Below are 12,023 nucleotides of genomic sequence, written 5' to 3'. Positions count from 1 at the left end.
GCACGAGGTGGGAGGAGAGGGAGAATCAGGCTCCCCCTGAGCAGAGAGCCCCACACGGGGCTCGATCCCAGGAAGCTGGGATCATGACCTGAGCGGAAGGCAGACGCTTTACCCGACTGAGCCACCCGGGCACCCCTATTTAGATAATCTTTAATGTTTTTTAAATCCTTGGCCAATTTTCTCTACAAAGTGTTTGCCCAAACAGTGTTTTATTCATGCGTTCCTAGATTCCTATTTTTGTTTTCATTCTTTAACTTTTTCGTTGGATGTAAGATTTCCTAGAAATTCTTTCTAGGAAAAGATAATGAGAAATATTGAAGTATCTAGGAATGCATTAGAAAGATATTATGCAGTGTAAAGTTTGCAAGAATAAGGATAGTACAAGGAATACTAAAACAATCTTTACCCAGATCCATTCATTTGTGATATTTTTATCCTTTTTTTTTTTTTTTTTTAATGTAGGCTTCACACCCAGCAGAGCCCAACGCGGGGCTTGAACTCCCGACCTGAGATCAAGACCTGAGCCCAGAGTGAGTTGGACGCAACTGACTGAGCCACTCAGGTACCCCTATTTTTCTCCATTTTCTTTGTTATTTGTGTCTGTTTAATTTCTCCTTCAGGCTGTAGATAGAGACACACACACGCACAATATTGTCCCCTGAATTATTTGAGGTTAAGTTATGTATATTCTGGGCTTTAACCCCTAAATACTTTGAAGAGAGATTTTTCCCAAGAGTTGAGATACTCTCTCAAATAAAGTTCTGCAACTTTAGTCTCCATACAATACTTTCATCTATTCTACTATCTCTTGTGTAATTTGTCAAATGACTTGAACGTCCTTTTTGCCCCTCAATTACAGGATCTAGTCTATAGTCAGTTACGCCAGTTAATTACAAAGTGACCTTTACCTTTCTTTAATCTGGAACATTTTCATGCCTTTCCCTGTGGTCTATGATATTGGCATTTTGCTAGTATACCGATTCCCCACACTCCTCTCATTCTGTAAAAGAACATTCCACGGTAATCTATCACTTTCTCACTCATAGATTCAAGTTATTCTCTCTCAGCTGAAATACCAGATAATCCTGTATCCTGTTCAGGATTTCATATTTGGAGGCATAGACTATCCATCCATCCCCCACTGAATGTCAATTTTGATCAACCAGTCGAGATTTGATCTGATTTCTCGAATACATAATCACTTTGTCTCCCTGTAACTAATAAGCTATCTGTGGGGAAACGCACAAACAGAACAACCATCTGTGAACCAGGAAGCAGGTTCTTCCTCAACAGGCACCAAATCTGCTGGTGCCTTGATGTTGGAATTCCAGCCTCCAGAACTGTGAGAAGTAAATATGTTGCTTGCAAGCCCCCCAGTGCTTGAGTTGGAAAACCAGCATTTTGCCACCATCATAGTGAAGATATTGTTGCCTGATCTATCTTTCCTGCAATGGTGGCTTCCAGCCCAGCTACTCCCAATACTGTCAAGTCTAGTGGGTCAGACGGTCCCAGTGGCAGGGCTGCTGCTGAGCCTTTTCCCAGCCCCACGCTGAGCTGACAGCCTTCTGTTCCATGTAGTAGCTGGGTTGGAACAGCTTGCCGACTGGGAACATTTCTGCTTTCGGATCCCAGAGAGTCCTATAGGTATTGTGTTTCCTTCTTAAGAGATGGGAGTGTGAGATAAAATAATAGTCTGTCCTTTACGTCAGAGGGAATTCCTGACATGCCCCATACCCCTGGGCCCCGAAAAATTTTACCTCTCTGGCAATCCCCTGAAACTCTGTAGGATTAATCTCCATCCTCTGTGGTGTGTGTATCTCACCAAGGTCTCCAATGTGCCTGCCCCTTCTTGCTCATCTGGTGGATGAACAGAACCATGGCTGAATGTCATATACTTGATGCTGTCTTAATCTGCCCTAGCAAAGCAATTGGAGGGACTTTTTTTTACTACATAAGTGTATATTGTATATTTATAATAGATATGTTATAATAATCCGCTGTCATCCTCTGAGATCCACCTGGATTTTGGAGGGAGCTGACTATTGAATTAAATGGGAACACAATGAGGACCTCCCCGTCTACGCTTTAGGTGATTAAGAGAGGCACAAATCTCTGCCATTCCTTCTGGGAAGTGATGCTCTTTTGGATTTCTGTCTTAGTCAGGGATGGGGTAGGGAGGTAATTTCAGAGCATTCCACTTGGTCTTTTCCAATTTGTAGAGCTCTTACCCTACAAGCCAAGGAGTTAATTTGACTTGCCAACTACGAGTACATTTACTCCAATTACATCTTCAATGCTTCGAGAAACTATTGCTGGATGGGACAGTGAATCTTGTGGACCTGCTATGAGGCAGTCCTCCATTTATTACCTGGCTCCCATATTCCTCCATTCTAACACAGAGCTCATCATGATGCTCCAGGTCCCTAAATCTAGCCTTGAAACTTGTGGGAACTCCCCTTTTCCCAGTGTACCTGAGTAAATAACCATAGGTCCCTTTGGGAGGAGGGCTGGAAAAATCATGACCAAGCCTCTTGGTCATCCATCCTTTATTTCATTTGATCATGTCGACTGAGCACCAGCCCCTCTTGTCTGCCCATAAGTCTCACACCTATAGAGAAACCACATCCTGTCGTCTCCATAGCCTCTCGGAAGATAAAGCACGCCCTCCACTCCCCACCCTTCCTCCATCCACTTTGCTCTTATTGCTTATTAAGTTCATTGAGCTCACCGTGTTTCCGAAGGTCAAGTGCTACCCTCAGGAAGCCCAGTTCTATAACAGATCCCCTACTGTCAGCCTCAGCCTGCACGGACAGCCACCACTGAGCCTCTCAATGATACTGCTGCTCCCCTCCCCCAGCACATTCTTTATCTCAACAGAGGGTCTTCCAGGCCTTTCAATGAAGCAGTCAGCTGGTACATTTTCCAGCCTTTCATAAACCCTTCTTTCACCTTTTGCCAAAGCGATTCCAGCATTTCTGCTCAGTGTGGAGCCGTCTACTTCTCCTGCCCTCCAAAAGTCCTTCCAACATGTGAGCACCATCTCCTTGCATCTGTGCCAGCGTATTTAAACCCTGTACCACAGGAGTGTGCTCCTTTTCTTTTTCTTTTTTTTAAATAACAAAGCATTTTACTTTTATTTTTTTAAGATTTTTTTATTTATTTATTCATGAGAGACAGAGAGAGAGAGGCAGAGGCAGAGGGAGAAGCAGGCTCCCTGCAGAGCAGGGAGCCCGATGTGGGGCTCCATCCCAGAACCCTGGGATCATGACCTGAGCCGAAGGCAGATGCTTAACCGACTGAGCTACCCAGGCGTCCCGGGCATTTTATTTTTTTTTTTAACTGAGATAAATCTGCTTGAGATTCTCTCTCCCTCTGCCCCTCCCAGCCCCTGGGAGTGTTTGCTGTCTCTCTAAAAATAAATCTTTAAAAAAAAAAGTTGCTAAGAGAGTAGATCTTAAAATTTCTCATCACAAGAGAAAAGGTTGTAATTATGTGGTGGTGGATATTAACTAAGTTATTGTGAAATGATTTCACAATGTATACAAATATCAAATCACTGTGTTGTACCCCTGAAACTAATATATCATTTTTTTTTTTTAAGATTTTATTTATTTATTTGACAGAGAGAGAGAGACAGCGAGAGAGGGAACACAAGCAAGGGGAGTGGGAGAGGGAGAAGCAGGCTTCCCGCGGAGCAGGGAGCCCGATGCGGGGCTCGATCCCAGGACCCCGGGATCATGACCTGAGCCGAAGGCAGACGCTTAATGACTGAGCCACCCAGGCGCCCCTATATCATTTTTTAAATTTATTTTAGAGAGAGAGAGCATTCACAGGGGCTGGGAGGGGCAGAGGGAGAGAGAATCTCAAGCAGACTCCCCGCTGAGCTGGGAGCCTGACGTGGGGCTTGATCCCAGGACCCTGAGATCATGACCTGAAATCAAGAGTCGGATGCTTAACCGACTGAGCCACCCAGGCGCCCCTCTCTTAGCAACTTTCAAATATACAACACAGTATTGTTAACCCCAGCCACCATGCTGTATTCACACCCCCAGGACTTATTTTATAACTGGAAGTTTGTGCCTTTTGACCACCTTCACCCATTTTGCCCATCCCCACCCCCACCCCCTGCCCCTGGCCACCACCAGTCTGTTCTCTACCTATGAGTTCAGATTTTTGTTTTTGTTTTTTCGGAGTCCAAATATAAGTGAAATTGTTCAGTATTTGTCTTTCCCTGTCTGACTTAGCATAATGCCCTCAAGGTCCATTCATCTTGTTGCAAATGGCAAGATTTCACTCTTTGGGGTTTTTTTTTCACTCTTTTTAATGGCTGAAAAATACTCCATTGTTTTCTATGTATAGAATAGATATACACACATATATGTATACACCACAAATTCTCAATCCATTCATCCACTGATGGACACTTCAGGTGCTCCCGTGTCTTGGCTATTGTAATGAATGCTGCAGTGAACATGGGTGTGTATATATCTTTTTGAGTTAGTGTTTTCATTTCTGTTGGGTAAATACCCAGAAGTGAAATTGCTGGATCATGTGGTAGTTCTGTTTTTAACTTTTTGAGGAATGGTTTTCCATAGTGACTACATGAGTTCATATTCCCGCCAACAGGGCACAAGGGTTCTCTTCATATCCCCTGCCAATGCTTATTTCTTGTCTTTTTGATAACAGCCCTTCTAACAGGTATGATGTGATATCTCATTGTGGGTTTGAGTTGCATTTCCCTAATGATGAGTGATGGTGAGCATCTGTTTGTATACCTGTTGGCCATCTGGATGTCTTCTTGGGGAAAATGTCTGTTCAGGTCCTCTGCCCATTAATTTTAACTGGATTGTTTGTTTCTTTGCCATTGCGTTGTATGAATTCCTCATATATTTTGGCTATCAATCCCTTATCGGATATATGATTTGCCAGTGTTTTCTCCCATTCACTATGTTGACTTTTCATTTTGCTGATGGTTTCCTTTGCTGGTGCAGAAGCTTCTTAGATTGACGTCATTCTACTTGTTCATTTTTGTTTTTGTTGCCTTTATTTTGGTATCAAATCCAAAAAAAATCTTTGCCAAGACCGATGTCAAAGGACTTAACTGTCTATGTTTTCTCCTAGGAGTTTTGTGGTTTCAGGTCTTATGTTCAAGTCTTTAATCCATTTTGAGTTAATTTTTGTGTATGGTGTAGAATAGTGGTCCACTTTTATTCTTTTGATTGTGGCTGTCCAGTTGTCCCAACACCATTTATTAAAGAGACTGTTCTGTCCCCGCTGTACATTCTTGGCTCCTTTGTTGAAAATTAATTGACCGTACATGCCTGTGCTTCTTTTCAAGAAGTTCTCCAGTACTTGCTATATGTCCTGTCTTCCTGGATCCAGCATCCTCAGAATCCAGACCCATACACTCCTGTTCCCGCAGATACAGGTGGGCGAGGGCCTGCAGCAAATGCAGGGAATATTCCTTATCCTACCCTATCAGGACCAGCATTTCTCCTGTTGGGTTTTGTGGTGACTTGACCCTATTAATTGATCTAATGATCAGGAGGGAAGGAAAGAATAGCTCCTCAGAGGGGCACAGGTCTTATTGCAAAGAAGCAGCTTCTGTGTGCATCATCTTCAAGCAAGACTGGAAGGAGTGGGCCACTTTTGCAGGCTCGGAGAACTCAGAGGGATTAGTGTTTTAAGGTTTTTGCCTGTGTCAATCCAAATGTCCCGTCCTGAGTCTTGGAGTTCTAAAGGGGTATTGTTAGGTAGTATTCTCTAGAAAAATACCTGTAAAGGAGTGACGTAAGGAGGATTGGGCCCCAGGAAAAAGCTGAAATGCTGCACGATTGCAACAGAGGCCTCATCTGATCCTACAGGGAACTCAAGCCAGGACAGGCCTTTAGAGATGCTGCAAGCTGAAGCAAGAGGTCCAAGGTCTTTGAATCCCTGCAGTGACACCATTGAATGTGGACTGCCCTGGGGAGGAGAAGATATCTGTGAGAGGCAGCTCCCTTCAGCCAGGACAATTCCCAGGGACATAATCACGAGCTGTCAGCCGTGAAACACACTAGCCCCCAAGGGAACAGGTGCCCCAGCCCTGAAAGAGGATCCTGGCAGCCCAGCACAGTGTGTTGTAGAGGGCGTGTTCAAGTTTCCAGCTTCAGTTGTTAATTTATGTTTTACTCCCTGCAGTAATCAGTTATTGCTTAGTATCTCTGGAGGCCTTATTGTTAGGGACATAGAGTGATGGTGGATATATAGTCTTTGTCAATTTTTCTTTTTATAAGTGGATACCATACTTATTTATTCCCTTGTGATTGTTTAAAGTTCCATTTTGTCAGTTATTAGGATTATTACCTGTATAAGTCAGGGTGCAGCCAGAGAAGCAGAACATACGTACTAGATTTTTACAAGGAATTGGCTTAATTGTGGGGGCTGGGCAAGATCAAAATCCATAGGGCAATCTGTCAGGAAGGGCAGGCTAGAAGCTTTGTTCACAGAGTTTCTTCTTCATCAGAGAAGCCTCAATTCTGCTTTTAATGACTTTCAACTGATCGAATCAGGACCACCCAAGTTATCTAGGATAATCTTCCTAACTTAATTCAACTGAGTTTGTGGACTTTAAAGATATCTACAAAATACCTTCACAGCAACACCTAAATTTGTGTTTCACTGAATGGCAGGAGACTGTAGCTTAGCCAAGTGGACACATCAAAGACCATCACACTGCCCAATTTCTTTTTGTTCAAATTTGCCTATTGTAGTAGTATTAAGACCCTCTGACACTCCCATCAAGAGATGGAGTCTACTTTTGCCTCTACTTGATTCTGCACAACTTGTGACTGCTTTGATCAGATGGGTGATGGTGTGATGCTATGTGACTTCCAAAGCTATGTTGTCATCAGCCACGAAGCTTCTTTCTTACTCAGTAGAATATCTGCTCTTGAAGCCCAGAGATGCCATGTAAGAAGTCCAGCCAGCCTGAGTGCTTCACGTAGAAGAGGCACTCTGATCAAATCCAAGCTGAGCTCACCCTTAAGCCATCTCAGCTCACCCATTAAAACATGTGAGTGAGGAGGCCATCTTGGAAATGGACCCTCCCTGCCATTAAGTCATCTCAGCGGGGCCCCCAGACACGGTGGAGCAGGGAAGAGCCATGCCCGCTGTTCCCCCTTCCACATTCCTGACCCACAAAATCCATGAGCATAGTACAGTGGTTGTTCTTCAAGACCATTGAGTCTTGGGTGGTTTGCCAACACAGCAGTAAATAACAGGAGCGCCTGGAATGTTTTTCTGTCCTTTTATTTTCAAGCATTTTATGTCGTTTGTTGTGTCTCTGTAAACAACGTGCTGTTGGGTGTTATCCCTTTTCCCAGTCAGAATCAGATCCCGGAGGAGGAACTTAGAAAATTTAATAGTAGATGTGTATGCATAGTAAAGCCCGAAAGCGCACTTTGGGTTGTTCTGCCTTTGGACCCACATCTTCCCTGCCCCTCCTTCCTCTAGAACTCTGGCACCAGGTTTTGTCTGGTTAATTGGGGCGGAGCTTTAACCGCCGCCCATCCGCATCCCCCTCCCCGAGATGCTAGTAGCTCCCCCACCTCCCAGTCATCTACCAGACCTGCTTCTGGCCAGGGAAACTTTAAAGTTCCCTTAGAACCTTGCAGGCTAACAAGCAAGTCGCAGTGATGGGTGGAGGAGGTTACCATGGAGACGGGTCCAAGGAATGAGGCTCGGGCGGGAGGGAGGGCCGGGACGCGCCTTCCGATTGGCTCGGCGGGCGCGCAGCGTTCCTCTTGCGCACATGCGCAGTGGCGCTGAGGCGAGGTCGCGGTGGAGCCGAAGCGCGGTGTGAATCGGCCCAGGCTTCTCAGGACCGGGCTGGAAGGTGCGGCTTCTGGCCGAGACGCGTCGTGCTTTCCGCGTTAGGGAAGTGGCGGAGCCAGAGGCCCCTCTGCAGCGCGGGGCCAAGCTCGCCACGCAGGCGCCCGCGCCCCCGCCGCCATTGTTGCCCCGGGCCTCTCCCGCCGCTCCGGCTGCGCGTCCGCCGGCTCCCGGCGACAGGTAATGATGTCGAGGGCGCCGGGGGCGAGTGTCCGCGCGGTCAGGCCGGAGCCCCAGCCCGTCCCCGGGCGGCGTCCGCGCTCGCGGCCTGCGGAGAAGGCGAGCACGGGGTGGAGGCTGCTGTGGCGGGCCGGGTCCCCGCTACCCGCGACCCTCCGGCTGAAGAGGAGTTAGGGAGACGCGACCGGGAAGGGGAGGCGGCGGGCGAGGCTGGCGCATATCCTCTGCAGGGCGTGTAAACAGTTGGCTTTGGTTACACGACTGAGCCTGAGGAGGGCTCAGAGCTGGAGCCCGCGGTCAGGCGGTGTCAGGTCGCCGGGTCAGGCCTGTTCTGAGGTTTTCTTCGGGAATCCTGGTTTCAAATTTATTCATGAGGGATTGTCTCCTGTAGAAGCATTTAAAAGGGCTTCAGGTCACACCAGCCTCTTGTACTTTTTTCCAGTCCAACAGACTTGTCTCTCCAGCCCTTAGGTAGAGAAAAGCTAGAATAGGCTGGCATTAATATGCAAAGCAGGTAAATGTCCGCCCTTTTTTCCTTGACAGTTTCCTTGGGAACCTTGAGCACTTTATTAGGAAGGATTCTCCTCCCGGTTTGTTCTAAGTACCTATAGATAAGCTCTGTTATTGAGAGCCCCTTCAGTCCTTTATAGCTTCTATAACATCCGAAAAACACGGAAGCTTTTCCCCCCCGCTCTGTAAAAGTTTAATTTCTGTTTCAACAAGTTAGAAGTTTGATCTGTTGTTTTGCTCATGATTTGGGTCTTTGCTTCTATTACCACCTTTTGAGAGCAGTCCCAACCCCTGTCCCCAACAGATTGCATTTATCTCACAAGTCTGAGGATGTAGGGGAGGAAGACCAAGGTAGAGTCGGTGTGTGTTTATCTATGCACACCGAATAGGCTGTTTCTGTTTGTGTGTGTGCATGGCAGAGAGCACCAGAATTCTTGACTTTATGGTCTGTTCTTTTGTTTCAGGGTCTCTTAACCATCCCTGCAAGTTCTGGGCTCAGAATTTGTAACTAAGGCTGCTAACTCTACCTTGACCCTGTTCTGCCCTTGGCTGCAGCAGCCCTTGATATAATGTCTTTGTGGCTCTAGCATGAGACTTCAAGCAGCTGGCTCACTGCTGGAGATATAAAGGATATTGCCAGATTCTCTCTCCTGTCTGTAGCAATGTTAGCCTCGTGCAAGAGGATGACCAGTTCTTCACGCTCCCAAGTCCTTCTCATGTGGAAGCCGGACAAGGCTCAGAGTGGACCCCACAGTGTTGAGAAGGAAACCCTTGCTTCAAGAATCTTGCGTGACACTGAGACCTGTCGACAGAATTTTAGGAATTTTCCATATCCAGACCTCGCTGGTCCTCGAAAGGCATTGAATCAACTCCGAGAACTCTGCCTTAAATGGCTGAGACCTGAGATTCACTCAAAGGAACAAATCCTGGAGCTGCTGGTGCTGGAGCAATTCCTGACCATCCTGCCTGGGGAGGTTAGGACTTGGGTGAAGTCCCAGTACCCAGAGAGCAGTGAGGAAGTGGTGACTCTGGTGGAGGATTTGACTCAGATTCTAGAAGAAGAAGGTGAGAATTGTAGGGCAGAAAGGGGAGGAATCCTGGGTGGTTAGAGAAGTCAGCCAGCATATCACAGAGCAGCCCCTTAAAGAAATTGGGGAGAGCAAAGGGCCCCACAGTGAGTGAGAACAGGCTTTAACATGAACCCCGTCCTGCAGGGCTTGCCCCTTCCAGACTGGGACCAAACACACATTACCTAGTGTCCTAAAACAATGACCAGACAACCCAGTTACCCCGTGCGAGCCCTCAGGAATTTTACCTGCAGAGGTTTGAGCCATTCTGTCAATAAGTCATTGGCTTTGTCAATTGGATTTTACAATAACATGCTTCCTAAAAGGTAGAAAAGGGTCCAGAGCACATTTCCTTATTAAGAGACAGCATACACAATTTACATCACACGAAGATTTAGTAGAAAATTGGGAATTTGATGCATATCCTTAGCAGTCCCAGAACAGACTTGTTTTTGAAACCTGCATTGATATCTTAGGACAAGTCATTGGTCCTTCCCTCTGATTCTTTAAAGTAGGGGTGCTGTTTTTCTCACTTTAGGAAAGTATAGGCATCTATTTGGTGAGGTTTCCTAGGCTGTTCAAACAGGACTAATCTCCATCATGGTCTCCCTTCCCTAGCTGCTCCTCAGAACTCTGCCCTTCCCCAAGAGACCCCAGAGGAAGACCCCAAAGGAAGACCTGCTTTCCAGGCAGGGTGGTTAAATGACTTGGTGACCAAAGTAAGTGTTAGTTTTTTCTGTGATTTTAAAATGGCCTCTTGGAGGTGTTTGTGTGAGGACGTTTTATGTCCTGGCCCTGTAACTTCTGTCCCCCCAAAAGCCCAATCTAGGACTTAAGCATCGGTTTTTGTCTTTAAGTCCATCTTGGCCTGTTAAGATAAGTGACTGCCCTTTTAAGAAATAGGCTCCTTTTACCTTCCCCTGATGGGGAAGCCTTTCTTCACTGTTTGATTTTAAGGTAGCAACATTGCATAGAGGTTAAGGGATTGACCGCCACAGCCAGATGAATCAGGTTTGGTGCCTGATTCTGAACCTATGATTTGGGGGCAAGATACTTGACCACATTTAGCCTGAGTGATTAAACTCTAATAAAAATAGAATTTACCTCTTAGATTGTGAGGATTAAACATTATGAGACTTGTGGTTAGCCTGGATTACAGTAAACCATCAATAAACAATAGTTGCTAAAATTATTTTTCTCATTAACAAGTAATTAAAGGCCATGTGTTTTGTGGTGTTAACTGTTGATCGTGAGTCTATGTTCTGTCAGGCCACCTTAAGAGAAAATTTTACTATAAAATTTGTATCTGAAATTGGTAGAGTAAAATTATTATTCATAGATAGTATGATTGTTTACCTGAAAACCCTAAAAAAATCAGGGGCAGGGGAAAAACTGGGAAACGGTAGTAGAAAATTTGAGTAAGGTGATTACTACAGAAAATGGCATATGAAAATTTATCACTTTCAGGGGTAGCTGGCTCAGTTGGTAGAACATGCAACTCTTGATCTCAGGGTCATGAGTTCAAGCCTCATGTTGGACATAGAGCTTACTTTAAAAAAGAGAAGAAAATTAATAACTTTCTTACATATACGTTAAAATCAGGCAGATGATGAAATGAGATAAAAGATTCCATGCGTAGTTTTCCCCACCCCCAAAATTTAAAATATCTAGGACTAAACATAGTATAAATTTTATAGTACATCCATGTCCTGTATCATACTAGAAGACGTGCAAGAAGCTTTGAATGTTGTAAAATTGTCTGTTCTCCCTAAATTATAAGCAATGTAATTGTCAAAACCCAATACAATTTTTATAAGGAACTTAGAAAGTTTATTTGAAAAGCATGTAAAAAGAATCCTTTTTTTTTTTTTAAGATTTTATTTATTTATTTGACAGAGAGACACAGCAAGAGAGGGAACACAAGCACGGGGAGTGGGAGAGGGAGAAGCAGGCTTCCCGCGGAGCAGGGAGCCAGATGCGGGGCTCGATCATAGGGCCCCGGGATCATGACCCGAGCCGAAGGCAGACGCTTAATGACTGAGCCACCCAGGTGCCTCCCCCCCTTTTTTTTTTTTAAACAAAAAGAAGGAAAAGAGCAAAGAGGGATACTAACCTTAACCAGATTTTGAAATGTATTAAAAGTGTAACAGTTCAACAGTGTGGGTTTCAGTCCCAATTTTATTTTAAAAAGGAAGGAAGGGCTCTGCATTTATTCTTAGAGCACACAGATATATCTTAAAATTTCAAATTATAACACATAGAATTCTTAAGGCAGAGCTTGAAAAGCACAACCATTCACCTGTTATCTGTGTATAACCTTCCTTTAAGATAGAGCCACCAGGGGCGCCTGGGTGGCTCAGTCGTTAAGCGTCTGCCTTCGGCTCAGGTCATGGT

At 45.2% G+C, this 12,023-nt stretch overlaps 1 non-coding gene across 2 annotated transcripts; it reads left to right on the top strand.

Annotated features, from left to right (window-relative positions):
• Nucleotides 1–7,788: 7,788 nt before the first annotated feature.
• Nucleotides 7,789–11,173, top strand: LOC102733762 (uncharacterized). 2 transcript variants are annotated; one of them, XR_014142201.1, is made up of 4 exons: nucleotides 7,789–8,052; nucleotides 8,495–8,566; nucleotides 9,027–9,627; nucleotides 10,248–11,173. It is a non-coding gene; the product is annotated as an uncharacterized LOC102733762 (transcript). The 2 variants fall into 2 exon arrangements; XR_014142200.1 differs by lacking the exon at nucleotides 8,495–8,566.
• Nucleotides 11,174–12,023: the final 850 nt, after the last annotated feature.

Source organism: Leptonychotes weddellii, unplaced genomic scaffold, assembly GCF_054177405.1.
Source record: "Leptonychotes weddellii isolate Sample4059 unplaced genomic scaffold, ASM5417740v2 HiC_scaffold_3140, whole genome shotgun sequence".
In the NCBI taxonomy this organism is placed as follows: Eukaryota; Metazoa; Chordata; class Mammalia; order Carnivora; family Phocidae; genus Leptonychotes; species Leptonychotes weddellii.
Note: the sequence above shows the minus strand (reverse complement) of the source record. Positions and strands in the feature narration are given on the sequence as shown.